Source organism: Grampus griseus, assembly GCF_964374135.1.
Source record: "Grampus griseus genome assembly, chromosome: 11".
In the NCBI taxonomy this organism is placed as follows: domain Eukaryota; kingdom Metazoa; phylum Chordata; class Mammalia; order Artiodactyla; family Delphinidae; genus Grampus; species Grampus griseus.
This window is the reverse complement of record NC_139005.1, coordinates 98994591-99015701: the sequence shown is the minus strand read 5'-3', so window position 1 is coordinate 99015701 and position 21111 is coordinate 98994591. Positions and strand designations below refer to the sequence as shown.

At 60.8% G+C, this 21111-nt stretch overlaps 1 protein-coding gene across 2 annotated transcripts in view; it reads left to right on the top strand.

Annotated features, from left to right (window-relative positions):
* The window catches only part of WNT7B (Wnt family member 7B), a gene marked incomplete at its 5' end in the record, with an annotated part of 50301 nt that overhangs the window by 5126 nt on the left and 24064 nt on the right, over positions 1–21111 (top strand). The window lies entirely within an intron of this gene.

Here is a 21111-nt window from a genome sequence, read left to right as displayed (position 1 = left end):
GTCTTCCAGCCGGCCCAGGCCGCCGAAGTTGAGCAGTTGGGGGGCGGCCGAGGCAGTGAGAAGCTCTGGCCTTGAGGTCAGGGAAAGGGTGGCCCGTTGGAGGCCTGACGGCGCCGGTAGACCTGGCTGCGCGCACGGAGCGCGAGGGCCGGAGGGCGCGCGGGTAGCGCGGAGATACCCTGCGCCTCCCAGCCGAATCCTGGACCAACAGGAACCCCCTCCCTATATAAATACACGCGGCCGCACGGCCGTGCCACACTCGAGAGAGCCGAACGCACACATCCGCTCCCCCGCGTACACACTGGCACACACGTGCACGCCGCGTCCCACCAGACAGCACCCAAGCTGTCCTCTGAGGTTGCCGTGGTTTCGCGCGGCTTCTCGCCGCGCCGAGCGGCCCGACCCTCGCCGCGGCCGACTCCTCGTCCGGGGCGAGGGGGGCGCGCAGTGAGCGCGTGCGGCCGGCCAAGGCAGTGCGAGGAGCGTGGGGCGCGGGTGCGTCGGGCCGGGCAGCGCCCGCCGGGCTCCGGGAAGCTCCCGGCAGGGCCCGTCCGGGCCCAGGGAGCCGAGGGGCGCGTCGGCGCAGCGGTGGCTTCGCCGGATTCCTAATGGGACGCATATGCTCTGGCCTCCGATTTAAAAAGACGTTTGATTTATGGAACCGCCGTTTGGGGGAATTTAAGCTGGATGCTACTGATTAAACCTCAGAGCCAGTTCTCCCCCTCTTCTCTCCTCCCCTCCCCCTCCCCCTCCTTTACACGCGGGCCACGTCCGGGGTCGCCTAACGCGGCCAGAGGGGGCAGCCGCTGCCTTCCCGCTCCCCGCGCCACCCCCTCCCCCCGCGCGGCCGCAGTCCTAATAAATCGCCGCGCCCCCGCCCCCTTTTAATAGAGACGCAGCCAATTTCTCCTCCAGCTCCTAGGAAATTACTATCCTACCAGTTTTCCTTCTATAAATAGTCGCGCATCTTGAAACAAAAGTTCGCAACCGCAGCCAGATGCTGCAGGGCCCGCGGTTTCCCGGGCTGTGGGACATAATTACAAGGTCCGGGCGCAGAGAGCGCTCCAGGCCCGGCGGGCAGCCCCGGCTGCGGAGGCATCGCCTGGATTGGGGGGGGGGGGGGCAGGCCGCCCAGGGCAGGGCTCCGAGCCGGGTGGGGAACGCCTGATCACTGGGGACTCAGGCTAGCGAAGTACCAGGCCAGAAAGTCCTGCTGTGACGTTCCTCCTGGGATCTGGATCGACTCAGCAGGTCTTGAGATCTCCAGCCTCTGGTTCTCAGAGGTCGGAGGTGGAGATCCAGAAGTCTCCCCCTCCCCAGAATCCCCAGCATGTCGATCTTAAGCCTTGCTAGGGAATCGGTAGCTACTCTGCTTAAGAAATCACTTTTGGAGCCAGCTGGCTGGGGTCTGGCGTTAACGGGGAGGTGTCCAGGGGTGGGAAACCAGGAGTCCTCCCCGGGTGGTTTGGAGTAAGAATCTGGGACGAGGAGGTGGGCTCGGGGCTCAGGAGCTGGTGAGAGTGGGATGCCGGGGCAGCAGCTGAGGGGCTCTGGGGCAGGTGATGGCCAGTACACCTCCACAGACCCTAAGTTTTCCTTTGGGGGTTGGCACCCCAAATCCAGGCCTGCCGTGACTACCATCTGTGCCCACAGAGGCTCACTCCTCGAGTGTGCACTGCCAGCTTTGTTGGCAGAAATTCTCCTAAGGCAACAGCTTCCCCGAACGTTCCTGGACCGGTGCTGGGGTCTGGAGTGGGTGTGTGGGGGGGAGGGCAGGACGGCAGACTCTGCCCCCTGCCCCGCCATCAGCAACCCCTGCCGCAGCGTCAGTCCAGCCTGACCTTCAGACCCAGCGGGAAGAAAGTGCTGAGGCCAGCCTTTCCTGAGCAGAAACTAACGCCAGCGTTCCCGAGAGGGAGCAAGGGAGGCTCCGGCATCGCTGGGCTTCCCCCCACTGTTGGTGGGCATAGGGCTGACTAGGGTTAGGGTTAGGTGTGTAAGATGCCATGGGGGGAAGCAGGTCCTCAGTGATGCAAATGAATGTGAGTGTGGAGAGAAGACCCTGTGGGCCGCCTATGAGCTGAGGCCTGAATGCAGGTGAGGCAGCCGTGCAAAGTGCTTCAGTCACAGTTGGGGGTCAGTGGTAAAGCCCATCTCAGCAGCCTTCTCAGAATGCTCCCAAAGCTTGGCCCTGGGGATCTGAGGATGCCAGGGGCAGGAGGGGTCCCTGGGCAGAGGCTTCTTTCTGCCCCAGAGAACTTTCCAGAAGGCATCCATTGCTGGGATCACAAACACTGGCGGACAATTGATCCTGCCCCTTTCATCTGGGCTGCTCTCCTGGCTCCGCATCCCGGGCTGTGGTCCGTGCACAGCGAATCCCAGATGCATGCCTGGGCCGCTGCCACTGATCTGGTCGGACGGGTGTGCTGGCCTGGAAGAGCCCCGAGCCCCTGCCGGACTCTGAGCTTGGCCTGGTTGGCCATCCGAGGCAGCTCCGGCCAGCGCGGCTCTCCACTGTTGTCAGAGCCGGCGCTCTCAGGGCCAGTGAGGATCAGCAAGGGCCTGAGGGAGGGCAGGTGGGGGGCTGCAGGCCGAGGGGAGGGCCTGCGGTGCCGGCTCGGTGGGTCTGGGGGCCAGGCTCAGGCCTCATGCCAGGACCAGGCTGACCTACTGTCCTGGGCAGGTCCCTTCCGGTTTCGGCCTCCCTCTCCCAGACGTGGGGCTGGCTGCAGTGATCCCCCCAGATCTTCCGGTACGAGTTTCTCATGGTGACCGCTGCTCTGGGGACCAGAGTGAGTCATGGTGACGGGGCAGTTACTCACCGACCACCTGGCCGTGGGGGTGAGGGCGCTCACCACTGCCCTGCCAAGGCGGGGCCTCTTCCCGGCTCTGCCGCTGTGGCTTTACTGGTGGTGCCAACCGCAGTTCCAGAAGCCCTGTGGACGTGACCCTGGAAGGGGGCTGCTGAATCAGGCCCACTCCCATGGTATCGCAGCCTACGTGGGGGCAGAATGGGGCCACCGGCTCAGGCGGGGACAGGTTGCCCTGGGGAGGAGCAGCTCCTAGCCTAGGAGACTGTGCGTGTCCCGGTACGGGAGGAACTCTGCTGTGTGGCCTCGAGCAGGTCCACGGGCCTCTCTGGGCCTCAGTATGCTTGCCGTCGGTCACTTGGAAATGAAGATCCTTCCAGCACAGGCTCAGGTCAGGCCCATACGCCACTGGGATTCAAAAGCACGTGTGGCTCTGTGGAGGGGTGTGCACACGGGTGAGCCGAGCTGGGGAACCTGACAAAATCTCAACCCCCAAGGGACCCCCAGCTCAAGATATACGAATAAAACTGCTCTGATCACAGAGAACTTCGAGACATCGTTGACGTATGAGTGTCTCGTCAGCCACTAGTTAAAGGGGGAAGGGGTGCATTTGGGACATGACTCCTTCGACTTTATGTGTGGGGGGCGGGAGGGTCAGGAGGGGAAGGTGGGTCCCCCAATGCTTCCTCCCAGGGCTGCGTTAGGTCCTGCAGCTATGTATTGCGGCCCGCAGGAGAAGGGCCCATTTTCTAACCACGTTTCCCTTTGGTCCTTGTGAAGCCAAGGGGCCTGATGGTGACGCAGACACCAGGTTCACATCACCGTTCCTCCTCTTACTGTCTGGGTACATCCCATAACCTCAGCTGTGTCCTCCGTACGGTGGGGGCCATGGGAACAGTAACCTAGAGGGGGTGTGAGACTTCAACAGGCAAATGCTGAGATGAGCTCTGCTGGTTGCCTGGTATACAGTAAGTGCTCAGAAGATGGGGTCGTTCTCAGCTATTAGGAGCAGGGAGGCTGGCCACCCGTGACAGAGGGAGGCCCTGTGTCTGTGCTTGTTCAGTAGAGAGTGATGAACTCTCTAGGGGATCTCAGAGGGCTTCCTGGAGGAGGTGACACTTAGACAGGGTTTTGAAGGATGGATAGGAGTTGTCCAGACTAAACAGGAGCACAACAGAGACTCTTAGAGGAAGGAACGATACTCACTGGCAAACACATCCACCCAGGGTTTCTCTCCAGGGAGCCTCTCAGCATCTTATTGAGGTGGGCAGACAAGAATGTCAGGGTCCAGGAGAGAGGCCCTTTCCTGAGGTCACCTCTGGGTAACAGCCCTCCCGGCTCTGGTCCAATAGCGAGAGGAGTCCCGGGATCTCTGGGGCCTCCGGGGTGGTACAGACAGCTGTTGGAGGTGCCCTGGAGAGGGGGGGTCACCACGAACGAGGGTGATTTTTGATTTTTGATGCCCTGACTGCACACTGTTTCATTGGGCTTCTCTGGGGACACCACGGACACAGGTCTGGCAAGTTGCACTCCTTGCCTCTGCCCTCCCCACACACTTGTGTCCCCCCGAGCCTCATGCCAGCCTTGGGGAGCAGGGGGCCAGGGCTGCTCAGCCTGCGGGGAGCCCGAAACTCGGCTGGGGACCTGGACCAATGCCATGGTCCGACTGCCCTGGAAGGACCCTGCGGGCGGTGGCAGACGAGGGGTGAGGTGGGGTGGAGGCCTTGGGTGTGGGGATGCAGACCCTCTGTCAGCTCAGGACTTGGGGTACCCAGAACAGGCCCCTCCATGTGGCCTGTGGCCAGCCCCCTAACCGCCTGGGGCCTCACTCCTCCTGGGGCAGATGGAGGGGCTTCAGCTGGCTTCTTGAGGCCTCCATGTTGCATGGTCCTGGGTCCAGCTCAGACACAGCTCACCTCCCCCCCGCCCCAACTCCCCCAGCAAGGGGACAGGAGGCCGGCGCCCTCCCTTGTCAGATGAAACCCCGGCCCAGGGCTCCCTCAGCCTGATGAAAGGGTCATTGTGTGGTGCGGGCCGCTGGCTGGCCAAGGACAAAACCACCATTTGTCCTCCTTCCCTGGCTCAGGGCAGGGGCCTCCCCTCGGGCCAGCCGGTGGGGTGGGGGTGGGCACAGGTGCGCTCCTCTTCCCTTTCTCCATCTTCCCGGTCTCCATCACAGAGCTGCTCCGCCTGCCCAGGCCCCCTCCCGGTCCTGCTTCCCACCCAGGGCATCCTCATCCTCTGGGCCAGCCCCCCTATTGGCAGGGAGGCAGTGAGCTCTCCAGCCCTGGAGGCATACAAGCAGATGCAGGAGTGAGGGCTCGGGATGATGGGGAAAGGCCTTGCCTGGAAGGAAGCCAGAACTCCTGGTTCCCTGTGTAAGGCAGCCATGTGGTGTGGATGGCCTGCTCCGTGGGTGGAGATGCTGAGGCCCTGGGCCGGTCATCCTACAGCCTCAGCAGCGGAACACAGAGCAGGGCTTGGACCCCTGCCCACTGATGCCTCTCCCAGTTTCGGGCCGGAGCAGTGGCCTCTGAGGCACTGGGGATGCCAGAAGGGCTCCATCTGCGGCTGTGAGTAGAAGACACTAAAATTCTGCAGCCCCCAGGTAGACACTGTTGCTGCAGACCCTAAAGCCTGCCGGCTGCCTGGAGCAGGACCGAGGGGGTACCCCACCCTGCCCAGCAAGCAGCTCCCTGGCATCAGCTGTGGTCTGGAAGAGCCCAAGTCAGCAGCCCCTGGCAGTCCCACCCCAGTGACACCTGTGGGCCTCCATCCCTTTCTGGAACCACCCCCCATGGCCATCCCTGCTCCCGACCTTTCTCCACGTGCCTCCCAGGCCAGAGGTATTCCTTGTGCTAGAAAGCCCTGCTGCCATGTCCAGCTGGAGCTATGAAGGAGCAGGCCCCTGGCAGGAGCCTTTGGAAGGGTTGGTGGTGGCGGGGTTCACCCTCCCCGTAGCATGTGGCAGTGCTGCCAGGGTGCCAAGGGCCAGGGTGTCGAGGGATCCGGAGCTGAGACTTAGGCCTTCACTGTCCCAAACTGCAAAACCCTTTCGAATAGGAATTCCTCCAGAACATACTACCTGCCCCCTGGGCCCCCGACTGGGGACACAGGGCTTTGCATTCCACTTCTGCAGGACCAGGCCCCCCTGGAAAGGCTTTCTCTCGTGGAGTGGATGTGTGCAGACGTCTGGGGTCTGCTTTGAATCTGCTCCCTCCCAGGCTGCCAGAAAAGGGGAGCTAAGCAAGGGCCTCCCACTTGGGAGGAGCGTGAAGGTCAGAGCACCGAATAACCCTCTAGGTCCCGCGCAACAGGGCTGAGCCCAGACTCGAACCTGGATCTGCCTGACCCTTAGGCCTGTGCTGCCTCTCATGGCGTTCTGCTGATGCAGGTTTCCTGCCTTGAGCAAACTCCACTGCTTCTAGTTCGCTGCCTGTAACCTCACATGGGTGGAGAAACCAGCTAACCCAGCTGGTTAGAATTGTCCGTCGACCAGGAGTCATGAGGCTCCGACTCTCAGGCTCAGGGCTGCCTCCACATTTGGATTTGGGGCCAGAGGGACAGCTTTCCTGGTAGGTGCGGGGGAGCCGAGGAGCCCTGATTCCTGCCCTGGGTCCCTCTCTGCCATGGGCCCTGACCTTCTTCCTCTGAGACCGGCTTGAGCAGAGAGGAGGTGGCCCAGCTGGCCAGCTGGTGACCTCTGCCGGGGCAGCATGTGTATGGTGCCTTGTGCCATAGACTTGAGGAAACCTTGTGGGCAACCCTCCCCTTTTCTGGACCTCAGTTTCTCCTTCCAGGTGATAGGCCTCGGTGCTCAGGGGCCCTGCTCTCCCCTGCTGACCTCCCGCCCGTCCTCCCCAGCAGTCCCAGCTTGCTCTCCACACCAGCTGCACCCCCTGCAGCCCCTGTGCCAGGGGAACGCGACTGGCCATGTGTGCAGGTGGAGTTGGGAAGCCCCCTTCCTTCCCCACGATTATGCAAAGCCCTGTGGTACCCACAGCAGGAACAGTAGTCCGTGTGCAGTGAGGGTAGACCAGGGAAAACCTCTCACAGAAGGTGACCTCTGAACTGGGTCCTAAAGGATGTGCCGGAGAGAAGGAGGGTGGCGTTGCTGGCGGCAGCGGGATGACGGGGATGTTGGGGTTGGGGCTGGGGGGACGGGGAGTGGGTGGCGGCTGGTTAGAGTGGGGTGCGCAGTGGGAGGTGAGGTCGGAGTGTTGGCAGGGCAGCTGCCCCAGGCCTGGGGAGCTGCAGGGCTGGGACGGGCAGCTTCATCCAGAGCTAAGGAAAGCCCCCGGGCTCAGCGTGGACGACAGGGGAGAGGGGAGGAGGCTGGTCCCGCTGGCCTCAGACGCAGGGGTGCTGAGGGGAGGGGGCGGATTTCCCCGGCGGGATCTGCAGGGCTGATGGGAGGCCGAGTGTGGGAGGGGAGCCCTGTCAGCACCCAGGCTCGGAGAGGCCAGGCCTGCGGTTGTGGGATTGACCGCTGCCCCCTCCCCCAGCGCCCAGCACAGCACTCGGCTCTCAGTTGGTTCCCAGTAAACACATGTTGGATGGTCAGATGGCTGCTTGTGTGTCTGGGGCTCAGCGAGGCCCGCTGACCTGGTCAGGGCCCACTGCCCGGTGGTGGCAGAGGCCTCCAGGTCCCAGGTGTGTTGGCGCAGGTGGACACGGGGTGGTCTGGGTGCCAGGATGACTGCCAGAATCCCCAGATTCCCACCTTGCCCGGGTGAGTGGCTGCGAGTGCTGGGAATTTCCAGGTGCAGCTGACATGCCCCCTCCGGCAGCAGCCGGAACCATCACCTTGCTGTCCCCATCTTCCCGGGCCTGTCCTGTGTCCTGTGCCCCGGCTGCCTGGGTTGGGCCCTGCAGCAGGCTAAAGTGCCGGCCTGGTGGCCCCAATGGACCAAGCCCCTGGCAGTGCCCTGGCGGCGTCACCCCTCATGGTGGCACTGCCCTGGCGGTGGAGCATGGTGTCCAGCATGCCCAGGTTCCCAGGGCGGCCCTCCTGAGCCTCAGGTCCATGAGATAGGCTGGGATGCCAGGCGCCGGGCCGTCAGGGTGCTCAAGGAGTGTGCACGGGGTGACGGGGCAGGAGCCCAGGTGCACCGGACAGGGAATCAGCAGCCTTGGGCTCTGGTCACTCACCCTGTCCCCAGTAGCTCGGAGCACACAGGGACTCTGGGTTCATCACCCAGGGCGCGGGGGACCCCGGAGACACTGGCCTGGAAATGCCACATCGGGGCTGTGTGGTCAGGCAGGGCTTCACTCCAGGCTGCAGCTCCTGGAGCTGTGTAAGGAGTGGAACCTTCCCCCTGCACCCCCCCCTCCCGGGCCCTTCTTTATTTCCTTTTGTGCAGCTCCAGGAGTGAGGCAGGGTCCGAGCGCTGATGACTCCATGGCCTAGGGAAGTCCTCGATGTCTAGCTTCTGCCTGAGGAGTGGGCGTCGGAGGGGAGCCTCTGGCTGACCCCCTGGGCCACATGCTTGTCTCCCATCCTGTCCCAGAGAGGAGCGGAGAGCAAGGGTTTGCAGTCAAGTCTGAGCGTAACCCAGAGCCCACTCCTGACCTTCCTTCTGCGGTTGGGACTCCTGTGGGGGTTGGGGGAGGGGGGAAAAGGGGAGGAAGCAGGGGAGGCAGGAGGCTGGCAGGGCCGTGGGCGGGTGGACGCTGAAGAGACAGACAGGGCCTGGGGCAGAGCCGGAGGCGGGAAGAACGGCTGCAGAGCCCGGTCCTGCTCTGGGCTCTGATACCAAATACCTGCCAGGTGGCTGGGGACAAGGTACTGCCCTTCTCCTTTAACCGGGGGCTGGCAGTGGAAGGCAAGGGTGGTGCTCAGGACCCCGGGCCACCTGGGTCAAGCCCTGGGGCCCCCTGAGCTCGGGGAGGTGTTCTAGCCCCAGGAAGCGCTCACCGATCGTTCAGGTCATCACAGCCAGGCTGAAGGGGGTGGGGGGGGGCGTGAGGAGGAGGCTTCTCCTGGAGAGGGTGGGCACCCATCCCAAAAGGCACCCAAGCTGAGGCACTTGGCTGGGCAGGCCCCGGGGGCCCAGGAATTCTTGGAGGGAGCAGCCCAGAGCAGTGGGCTGCTTGAAGAGAGAGGTGGGTGGTGAGGGCACTGTGCAGGGGCTTCTGACCCAGAGAGGGCCCCAGCTTCGGTGAGAGCAGAGGGCAGGGCTGTGGAATGGGGGAGAGCCTGGAGGGGGCTGGGCTCACTCACACTCACACTCCGCTCTGAGGTGCTGAGTGGCCCAGGCAGGGTCCCACCCTCATCTGTTCCTGGGAGAGGGACCCTCCAGGATGCCTGCCTGAGGCTCAGTGCCAGGGCAGGGACTCAGCCCTGCAGTCTGCACAGAGGGGATGGCTCGCTTCCCACTGTCCACAGGGCCTTGGCCCCCAGACCCGCTGCTCATACCAGGTCCGCAGTGGTCGGGAAGGCCAGAGTGCTGGCCAAGCCACTAGGCACTGAGACTCCCAGCCTAGCCATGGGCCAGTGGGGCCTGCCAGCCTCCTCCCACCTGTTCCGCCCGCCTGTCCGTCCATCCGTCTGTCCTGAGGTTTCAGACTGGCATCCTGGTCATCCGGGCCCGCAGGCGCCCCCACATCCAACAGATCTGGGGCATCGGGGCCGAGGCCGAGGCCCAGGCCAGGGGTCTCATCCCTGCTCGGGCCTCAGTTCACTGTGGGACCTCAGGTGCTCTGGCACCTCTGGGTGTTAGTATCCCCTCCTGTACATGGAGCGAGGCAAAAGGTCAGGGGTAAGGCCTAGGGAAGGTCTAGGGCACAGCAGAGGATGCAGGAAGTGTGGCCGTGTCCTGGCCAGGTGGGTATTGCTGAATAGCCCCTAAAGGCCTCCTCAGGAGCCTGGCTAGATGTGACCATGCTGGGCAGGAGGAAGGGAGAACAGAGGAGAGACCTGGGTGGGCTTCTTGGAGGAGGGGGTACCAAGCTGGGCCTTGAATTTTGCCTGGCTGCTGGAGGGGGTCAGGGTGGCCCTGGAGGGGGAATTGCTGGTCCAGTGTGGTCGGAATTCAGGAGTGTCGTGATGGGCCTAAATGCCCAGCAGAGGTCTGGAAGTTCCTGAGGTCAGAGGTCAACATCCTGAAGTTGTAGGGTCACAATGACTAGGTGAGGTTCCGACTTCACAGATTCGGCAGATGTGGGGTTGGATGGTGGTGGCCGCAGCCCTGCCCAAGACCCCCTGCCTGCCACCTGCTTTCCCTCAGACTGCCTGGTTTCTCACCAGGGTGGGGTCCCAGGATGCCAGGCCAGGAATGCCAGCTATGTGGGGAGGGCGGGCTGGCAGCTGCCTGCCGGGGGCACGAGGGAGCAGGCGGACGCTTTGCTCTCTTCCCCGGGAACGCTGCGGGCAGCGAGCTGAGCGGAGCAGTGGCCTGGAAAGATTGCAGGGCCAGACTCGGGTGCAGGGAGCCAGCCCACAGGAGGCCCTGCCCACGAGCTGGACGGATGGGTAAACTGAGGCTCCCAGAGGCCAGTGAGAGTCAGTGGCTGAGCGGCATTCGAACACAGGACCCCAACCCAGAGAACCTTCTTTAGGATACAGCTGCAGGTACCTAGATTGTCGCTTCAGCCCCTCACTCTGCAGATGGGAAACTGAGGCCAGGGCGGGCGGGGGGGCCAGCTGGGCCCCTTCCTGCCTCCAGACCTCTCTCCAGGCTGCTTGGGACACCCTCCTCCCTGCCCAGCACCACGGGGCTCCCTGCTGGGTGTCCTCTTGAAGCCTTAGTTTCCTCATCTGTAAAGGGGGCTGGCAAGGCCCACCCTGAAGAGACCCCATGGGGATGCAGTAGGACAGGGTGGGGGACACTGCTCAGGAAGGGTGGTCTTTTTGTTTCGTTGGATTTTTTTTTTTCACAAGGGTGTTGTTTTGTCGCCCCCGTAAGTGCAGGCTCTGTGACTGGGCAGGTTAGGCGACAGGTCAGAGGGTCAGGCAGGCTGCGATCAGGCCTGCCCTCTGCACAGGCTCCACTCCCTGCACCGCCTCCGGCCACGTCCCAGGGGGTTCAGGTACTTCCTGACCCAGTAGAGGGAGAAGCCATTTGCCAACAGAGGATTGATTGTGTCCGATTTTCAGATGAGAAAACAGTCTCAGAACAGCCTTGGAGTGGCCTTCCTGAGGTCTGGGGATGTCCCCAAGCCCCATGCTTCCCCCAAGCTGGCCTAGAACCCCGGCTGGGGAAGGAGATGTGCAGATTCAAGGCAGATCAGAGCAGGGGCAGGTGGCCTGCGTGCCACTGGGCCCTTGCACTGGCTGCATCAGCCCCCAGCCTCCTGTTCCGTTCTATCCTGATCCATCTGACAGGGGAAGGCTGTGGGGACCCTGCGGTGCCGGCTCTGGGACTGTGATGGTGGCCCAGGGGGTCTGCAGTGTGACCCCAGACTTGGAAGACATTCTTGTCCCATTTGACAAACAGGAGCACTGAGACCAGCATGCACCCCTGCCCCCCACTCTGCCCACGGGGCCCTGCTGGGCTCCAGAGCCGGTGGAGAGCCTCTTCCAGGCCATCTGTGGCTGTAATGTCCTGGGCCAACTTCTGCCCACCTGAGGGAGAGGCTGGCAGGGATGCAGCCTTGGGTGGGCGTGGGGGCCAGGTGCCGCCCTCCCAGGTATTTGCGGAGTTACTTCCTGGACAAGTGGACCCCAGCTCGCCTCCCTGGCTGATCGCAGATAATTAGAACATTCTTCAAATATTTTGCCGGAGGATGCCTGAGGAGGAAGAATTACAAAGCACCCGGCCAGGAGCGTGGGCTGGAGGAGCCCTGGGCAGCTGGGCGGCCAGGGCCGGGCCAGGGATGGGGGCCTGCAGGCAGGCTGGGGATCTGGCCATCTCGGCCCGCCTGTCCCCACCTCCATGGGGGTGGAGGTGCTTACGTCCAAGGGCAGCTCAGAGCCCGGCTGGGTGCTGGGCAATGTTGGGGATCCCCCAGCTGGTGGTGGTGGACAGACCCTGCCCCAAATGGCATCAGGAGAAGGCTGAGGGAGTCAAGCACAGAGTCCTGGCTCCCTGGGGGTCTGGTGGGTGGGAAGGCCTCTCGGAGGAGGGTCTCTGCCAGGGTGAGATCAGCAGGTCTGGGAAGAGGAACTGGAGGGTGAAGGTGCAGAGGCGGAAAGCCAAGTGTTGGAGGGTAAGAGTGAGTGGTAGGGGTGTGCCCGGGGCCAGCCTCAAGACTGACAGCACCCAGGGCCAATGAGGAGCAGCCCAGGGCCGGGCCGGGAGGCCTGGCTCAGGCCCTGAAGCCATGTCCTGCTGGTACGGGGGCAGGGCGGAGGGGCAGACTGGGGCTGGGGTGGGCCGCCCCGGAGGGCAGAGGGAGCCCTGGGCTGCCGGCGGAAGCCCTCTCTCATCACTGCTCACCTTCCCAAAGGTGGTACAAGCCTCCTCCCCAGGAGGAAAGCAGGATGTCCCCCAGCGACCCCCTCCTGGCTCCCGGGGCTCTGGGAGGGGGCTGGGGTGTTGAGGCCCAGTGGGCTGAGTCATGAGGTCTGGGTTCCGGAAAGTACTTAGACCCTAGTCTCCCCCATGGCGTGCTGCCCCAGTCCTAGCCTCGGGGACAAGCCCAGGATTATGCGGTTTTCAGGGGCAGGGGCTGCTCCAACCCAGAGCCCTGGGGGTGGGTGGGCTGCACTAGAGCTGGTGTTCTGTCCAGCGAGAGGGAGCTGGGGGTCCATGCCGCGGTAGGCCGTTTGCCCTCTGCGGGGGTATCTCTATCCCGGGCTGTGGTCTGTGGGGTCCTTGTTCGGGAATTTGTAGGAGAAACGAGATGCCGAGGTGGAGGTGCCTGGCTCCTGCGACCGCATCCGTGGCCATAGCTTTAAGGCCCTGAGGACAGATCAGATGGCGCAGGGCTTCCTCTGGGCCTGAGAGGCTGTTCTGTCACGTGGACCCGGGCTGGCTCTCTAAGTAGGAGGACAGGCCGATGCCAGGGGATCCGTGCCCTGTCGAGGGCACTCGGGTGGCTTCACTCCCATAATCCCGGCACCCTGCCCACATCCCGGGATCCACGTGCTCGGCCCTCATCCGGAGAAACATATTGTTTCTCAACAATATGTAAAGTGGGAATAAAATCTGCTCTTTATCGACCTGTAACAGTCGAAGAGAAAACGGGGTGCGCCTGGGTCCCCCGCCCCGCTGAGAGCGTGCCAGCTGCAGTGTCCTGCTGTCCACGTGCACGGGGTCATTGTCCTGGGAGGCCCCAGCAGCTGAGCGCGAGCTGCCCTCACGAGTCCCACTGGCTGATGCGTCCGTCCGCCACTCATTCGGCAGCTCCACGGTGACCACTGAGGCTCAGCTGGGCCTGGCGCAGGCCAGGCAGACTGCATAGTGGGGAATGAGATGGGCCACCACCCTGGAGCAGCACACGGCCTGCGTGGGGAGGGCCTGGCTCAGGTTTGGGGGCCTCCTTCAGCAGCCCTCCTGGGAGGTTCCTCCCAGTGTAGCCTCGTGCCCCCAGGGACCGATGGGGGAGGATGGTTCTCCAGGTGGACAGGTGACCTCTCCAACTGTCTTTGAGGGTCAGGGACAGGGTGATGAGACACTGACCGGTCTGGGGCCAGGATGTATGGGTCCTGGTCCCGGCTTCCTCCCTCCCTCCCTCCCTCCTTCCTCCCTCCCTCCTTCCTCCCTCCCTCCTTCCTCCCTGCCTCCCTCCCTCCCTGCCTCCCTCCCTCCCTCCTCCCTCCCTCCATGAGCTACTCGGCAGGTGGCTGGACCTTCTGGGCCTTTCAGTCCTTATTCTGAGGAATAACAATAATAATTATAATTATTTTCACAACATTTGCCCCCCGTCCCGCTACTGAGGGGACCCCTGAGCCCAGAGTCCAGCACACAGTAGGTGCTCACGCCACCTTGAGCCCAACAGCATGAGGGGTTTAGGGTAGACTCCTAGCTGCTGGGGCAGGTTTGGAGGGTGTTAGCTCCTGAACGAAGCAGGGGTGTCCTACACAGAGACAGGGAGGGGCAGGGTGGCTCTAATCCTGAGCATTGGTGAGACACGGGCTCCCCCACTTGACCCCTCTTGGGTCCTCAGGGTCCCCGCTCTTGTTCCCCAAGGAAGAGCCCTAAGGCTGGGCCATGGCAGGACTGGCGCTTGGCCTAGACAGGGGCCTTAGCTGCCCGTCAGGGTCTGGCCCCACTGGTGGGCCCAGCTCCTCGGGGCAGAGGACAGCTAGCAGGTGGGCAGCTCTGCCCCCTGGCCCCGAGTGCTGCCCGGGGGCAGGCTGAGAGCAGAAGGGCCCTGCCTGGTGCGGTCCCACTGATGAAGGGCTCCCTCCAATGTCACGGTCCTCAGGGTCTCCCGCGCCCACGCTTCTTATTGCCCTGGGAGCTGCTGAGTCAGCCTGCCTCTCTATTCAGGCTTCCCAGAGGATCAGGGCCCAGTGGGGACGGGCTGGCAGCATTTGGACGGAGTCCAGGCAGAGGCAGAGGGCGGCAGGCAGGCAGGGGGCAGCCCTCAGCAGAGCCAGGCTGAGGATGCCCTTGGATCCCCGGGCCTCTGAGCCTGGGTTCGGGCTGTACTCTGGCCTAACACAGCTCTGCCTGCAGGGGGCGGGGGCCCAGCCCACAGCAGCCCCCAGGAGCATGTGCTGCAGGAGGGGTTAGCACCCCTCAAGGCCGGGCACACAAAGCATCCAGGAATGATTTTTAATGTTCACATTTTATTTCTTTTTTTTAATTTTTTTTGCGGTACGTGGGCCTCTCACTGTTGTGGCCTCTCCCGTTGCGGAGCACAGGCTCCGGACGCGCAGGCTCAGCAGCCATGGCTCACGGGCCCAGCCGCTCCGCGGCATGTGGGATCTTCCCGGACCGGGGCATGAACCCGTGTCCCCCGCATCGGCAGGCGGACTCTCAACCACTGCGCCACTGGGGAAGCCCCACACATTTTATTTCTTAATTGTGCTTTCTTTATTTTAATTTTTGTAAGAAAACTTGGAGTTTGTATTCTTGCCTTGTTCTGCCAGCCCTGTAAACTTTTGTATTGCAACAGTTTACTTTTTTGTCGAGGTATAACTTACATAAAGTGCAGAAATCTCTAATGGGCATTTTGATGCCTTTTCACCTACATGGGCACCTGTGTAACCCCTGCCCAGCTTGAGATAGAGAACATTCGGGCCCCCAGCAGAGCAGGCTCCCCCCGGCCCCTCCCCATCAGTGCCTCCCACCTCAGGGTGACTTCTGAGTTCTGCTTGGCCTAGAGCTTCTTTTTTTTTTTTTAAGAAGATGTTGGGGGTAGGAGTTTATTAATTAATTTATTTATTTTTGCCGTGTTGGGTCTTCGTTTCTGTGCGAGGGCTTTCTCTAGTTGTGGCAAGCGGGGGCCACTCTTCATCGCGGTGCAAGGGCCTCTCACTATCGCGGCCTCTCCTGTTGCGGAGCACAGGCTCCAGATGCACAGGCTCAGTAGTTGTGGCTCACGGGCCTAGTTGCTCCGCGGCACATGGGATCCTCCCAGACCAGGGCTCGAACCCGTGTCCCCTGCATTAGCAGGCAGACTCTCAACCACTGCGCCACCAGGGAAGCCCCTGCCTGGAGCTTCTTATACGTGGTAGCATCGGCGTTCTCCCGTCTTTCACTCCACGTGGTGTCTGGGGGAGTCACCCGTGTAAGCGGTTCGCATCTGGCTGGGTGAATGTCCTGCAGTTTATCTCTCATTCTCCTGGTGATGGACACCTGGGTTGCTGTTCCCAGTTTGAGCTGGAGACCCGCGTTCATGTCCTTTGGCAGATGTAAGTGCTTACTTTTCTTGGGCGTATAGACCCTAGTGTGAAATCGCTGGGTCAGAGGGAAGAGCTGGTCCAGGAATGAACCCCTTGGTGGTGGATGCAGTGGCTGATATGAGCACCCACTGGCTTCAGAGTTGCCGGTTTAAGCATCGGTCCCCCTGATAGAAACAGCCCCCCCACAAGGGGGCTGGATCCTGGGGGCTCAATGAAAGAGGGTCAGTAATGGGGCTCCAGTCTCAGGCAGTGAGGGTTAGTTAATGATGGCCAACGTCCATGGCCTCTCGCCACAGGCCAGCTACGAAGTGCCATGTGCTTCGACTCAAGCACCCCTCCCGGCAGCTCTGTGATGATCATGGCTATTATTACTCCCACTTTACAGGTGTGGAAACTGAGGCACAGAGAGGTTAAGAAACTTGCCTGAGGTCTCAGAGCTAGGAAAAGGCAGAGCCAGGGTTCAAAACAAGCTGGCCCGCACCAGCGCTCATGTTCCTAACCCCTCCCCGCAGAGCTGCCAGGTGGGCAGCCTGGTACCCAGCTAATGATACAGCAAAGCCCCGCCCCCCTGCCCTTGGCCACTTCTCTGCCCATCTGTCACCTGGCAGTGGTCACCTGCCCCTCAGCCCCGCTGGAACCCCCTCGTCCTCGGGGCAGCTCCATCCACTTGGACCTCTCTGGCAGGAGAAAGACCCTCCGATTGTTCAGTGGCAGCCCCCTCCTTGCACAATGCCGGGCTCCAACCCAGCGCCCTCTGGTCTGAGATCGGAGAGCCCTGCCCACAGCCCCCGGGGACGGGGACGAGGTGGGGGCTTCTTGTCTGCAGGGCCTGAAACCCTCCTCCTCCGAGCTCCCTTCATGGGACTGGCCCAGGCCAGGAGTGAGGAAAGTTCCAGACTTTCAGCTTTGCCCACTCCCCCTGGCATCTTGCCTGTGTCCCGAGGCCCCTCCCTGAATAGCGCAGGGAGATGAGCCCAGAGCAGAATTTTCCATGGAAAAAGTCAGCAACTGAAACACGAGCGCCCCGCCCGGCTTCTCTGTGCTCAGGGCCACGCAGAGCCGCCCTGCCAGCCTCTCCTGGGGCACCTGGGCGGGCAGCCTCCCAGAGGGTGAGAGCCGGGCCCACCCGGTGGGACACCTTGCTGCGAGTGCCCATAGCATGTCCTCACCCCAAACTGCAGTTACCCCAGAATGCTGCCGAGTCCCGTTCCTGTCTCCAGCAGGGCATCAGTTCTGTAGACGCCGTGTATTTTTACCCCTTTCCCACTCTGACGGTTTCCTAACGCGCCACTCACATCTGCAGCCCCCTCCCCTCCGGGTGGAAGGAACAGTGCGGGCAGGTCTTCAGGTGTAGTGAGGCCAGGTCCTGGGGCGAGGCGGGCCAGGCCTGTTCAGAGAGGCCAGTGGTCAGACTGTAGGAGAGGGGATGGACGGGGCACCGGACCGGTTGCCAGAGCTCAACCACTGGCACCAGCAGCTGTCCAGAAACCTGCACGAATTAACCAGTGACCTGGAGGATTTTAAATGCGGACAGGATGTAAGCTGTGTTTTGAGAATGAAGAGTGGGTGTAGTTTCCCACTCCAGGCCGTCTTCTATATTATGCTCCTACTGTGTGCTGTGCTTTGAGCCACAGTGCTGTCTCCACCTGAGTTCTGGAAGCAGAGACCTGGCTGTGTGGCCTTGGGCAGGTCCCTTAGCCTCTCTGAGCTCCAGTCCGCACTCCTGTAACACGGGGATGGCAAGGCTTATCTTGCAAAGAGAGGATTGAGACACAGCGGAGGCCTGTGTTGTCCAAGGCGGGTGCTCAGAATGGGAATATTTAATATCTTTAGGGGAAAAAAATCTCCACATTCTAAGGGAGACAATGTTGAAATCATTTCTGAACTATCAACCATATCTGATTATTTTTGCTCCTGATATACGGTGCGACTCTCTTCTCTGAAGCTTTTGTTTTACCTCTAATCTATACACTGACATCCGGAGGATGGCTGGGGGCTCCCATCCCCCTACTGCATCAGCACCCGTCGCCTGGGAGAAGCATACAGGGTACCAGCCGGGCAAGGCCCCTCTGGTCCCCTTCCACAGATCCCACCTATGGCCGGGGATGTGGGAGTCCTGTGTACAGAGAGCATTTTTAAAAAATTAATTAATTTTATTTTTGGCTGCGTTGGGTCTTTGTTGCTGCGCGCGGGCTTTCTCTAGTTGCGGCGAGCGGGGGCTACTCTTCGTTGCGGTGCGCGGGCTTCTCATTGCGGTGGCTTCTCTTGTTGCGGAGCACGGGCTCTAGGCGCGTGGGCTTCAGTAGTTGTGGCGCACGGGCTTCGTTGCTGCGCGGCATGTGGGATCTTCCCAGACCAGGGATCAAACCCGTGTCCCCTGCATTGGCAGGAGGATTCTTAACCACTGAGCCACCAGGGAAGCCCAGAGAGCATTTTTAAAAATCGTGTTCAAAGTTCATTTAACATAAAATTTGCCACTTCACTTTCACCGTGTTAAAGTATACAATTCCGTGGCATTTCATACATCTTCAATGTTGTGTAACCATCACCTCTATCTAGTTCCGTAACTTATCCATCACCCCAGGTGGAAATTCCGCACCTAGGAAGCAGTGACTTCTCGTTGCCCCTCCCCCAGCCCCTGGCCTACTCTGCTTCTGTCTCTGTGGATTTACCTTTGCTGGACATTTCATAGAAAAGGAATCGTACAATATGTGGCCTTTTGTGTCTGGCTTCTTTCACTGAGTATAATGTTTTTGTTTTTGTTTTTTGCGGTACGCGGGCCTCTCACTGTCGTGGCCTCTCCCGTTGCGGAGCACAGGCTCCGGACGCGCAGGCTCAGTGGCCATGGCTCACGGGCCCAGCCGCTCCGCAGCATGTGGGATCTTCCCAGACCGGGGCACGAACCCGCGTCCCCTGCATCAGCAGGCGGACTCTCAACCACTGCACCACCAGGGAAGCCCGAGTATAATGTTTTTGAGGTTCATCTATGTAGCATGTGTCTGTACTTCAATCCTTTTCGTGGCCAAATAATATTCCACTGTCCGGGTGGACCACATTCTGTTTATCCATTCATCCGTTGACGGACATTTGGGTTAGTTCCTCCTTTTGGCTATTGTGACTAGTGCTGCTATGAACATTTGTGTACAGGTTTTTGTTGGAACGCCTGCCTTCATTCTTTTGAACACACACCTAGGAGTGGAATTGCTGGGTGCTATGGTCATTCCTTTGTGAGGAACTTCCCAGCTGCTGTCTATAGCGGCTGCACCATTTAACATTCTCACCGGCAATGCGTAAGGGTCCCAGTTTGCCCACATCCTCGCCAATGTGCGCTCTTTTCTGTTGTTTTGATCATAGCCGGCTTGGTGGGTGTGAGGTATTTCCTCTCCGTGGTTCTGATCTGCATTACCCTAATGATGATTGATGTTTCGAATCTTTTCCCGTGCTCGTTGGCCATTTGTCTCTCCTTGGAGAAAGGTTTAAGTCCTTCACCCATCGTTTAAATGTGGTCTTCTTGTTATTGACTTGCAGGAGCTCTTTTTGACATAATCTCTGAGTAGTCATTCATTCGTTCATTCATTCATCCACTCCACACTCATGGTCGGCTACACGGGCCAGTCCCCGAGGCCCTAGGGCCAACTCAGACCTGGCACTGCCCTCGACGTGTTTGTGGGCTGGTGGGGGAGCCAGGGGTGGAAACAACGACCATGAGACCAGGGGTGAGGTTGGTACTCGAGGGACAAGCGCCCACAATGTGTGTCCTGGGTGCCTGGGGAAGAGCCCAGTGGGGCTTTGCCCTTGGGCCTGGAAGGGCAGGAGAGTTTTCGAGACAGAAGGAAGGGAGGGAGACCAGCATGCCAGCAGAGGGACGAGCGCAAGCAGGGGTGGCAGGTCGTCAGAGACCAGATCCTAGGAGGCGTCAGATTCCGATCAAAGGAACCCAGGGAGCTGTAGGTGGGCTCTCAGGGACACCATCAGGGTGGGGTGGGGGAGGTGGGTGCTAGGGGTGGCCTGCCTGGAGAGGGGAGACCAGGGCTGCAATAATCTGTTTCTGCCCCCAGCTGCATCCAGTTAGACCCCATGTGTCTGAACTTCTGCCCCCAGGAGCAAGGGTTCTTACCCTGGGCAGCAGGACCTTGGCAGCCCAGAGCCTGCTGGAAGGATCTGGGCATGGGGAATGTGCTTTTCGCATCCAGGCTCCGACCGGAGGGCTGGAGGCTGGTGCCCGGCAGGGTTCCCATCCATCTCATTTCCCTGGGTTGGTTTTCTGAGCAGCTACAATTACTTTGGGCTGAATTCCCCAGATTCCAGCCCGCTCCCAGCCCCGCCTGCCCAGATGCTCTTCCTTCACGCCAGCCTCAGGCGTTGCTGCCCGTGGTGCCCGTGGGAGACCCAGGGGGGTCTTGGCCAGATTAGCGGGTGGGGCTGGCGGGCCACGGGGATTGAGTGTCGCCGGGGTGTCCTGGTCGCAGCACGTGCTGTGGGCTCAGGCCACACGGGGACTTTCCCAGCTGGCCGTGGGTGCTCGGCTGCCCTGGAAAAACACTGACTCGTTTCTCTCAAGAAAGGGGCTGGCAGGCTGTGGGCAGAAGGAGGGAACTCACCGTGCTAGGAGGCCAGGGCCTGCGCAGTGGCTTTGGGGAGCCCCTCGTGGCCTCCCCACTCCCACCTTTTGCCCCCAAACTCTGTCTTGAAACCCAGCTGTTGCTGTGGGTCTGCGGAACCCAGCCCGCCTCCTTTCAGCTTGCTGTCCCTTCCCTGGGTGCTTAGAACCAAACAATTGATGCAGCTTCTGTGGGGAAACAGCCTGCCCGTTCCTCAGAAAGCAAAACCAACGACCTCGTGACCCAGCAATTCCACTCCTAGGTACATGCCCCGAAGAATGGAAAATAGGGACTCAAAGAAAACTTGTGTGCACGTGTTCAGAGCAGCGTTATTCACAACAGCCAAAAGGTGGAAGCAACCCAAATGTCCATCAGTGATGAAGGGATAAACAGAATGTGATCTCGCATTACAATGGAATATTATTTGGCCATCATAAAAAGGAAGGAAGTTCATGATACAATGAGGATGAACTTTGAGGAGGTTATACTAAGGGAAAGAAGCCAGGCACAAAAGGTCACATGTTGTATGATTCCATCTGTATGAAATGTCCAGTGGCTGCCAGGGGCTAGGGGAGTGACTGCTAAGGGGTAGGGGTTGCCTTCGGGGGTGGTGAGTGCCTTGGAACTTGATAGAGGTGGTGGTTGACCGACATTGGCAATGCCGCAGAACTGTAAAATGGTTAACTTTCTGCAACGTGAATTTCACCTCCTTAAACGAATAAACAATCACACCGATGACACCCAGGGGAAGAGAGAAACAGCCCCCCAGTCCCTGCAGGGTGCTGGGAGATTAATTACTAGGCACCCTCAGGGGACCGCTCTGAGGATACAATGTTGCAATAAAGCACCCGAGCCTAGCACACAGTAGGTGCTCAATTCACATCAGCTCCTGTTTCCTCCTCTGAGTGCACCCAGTCTTCCAGAAACAATAACACCAGTCATCCCCACGTGTGTGTGCAGG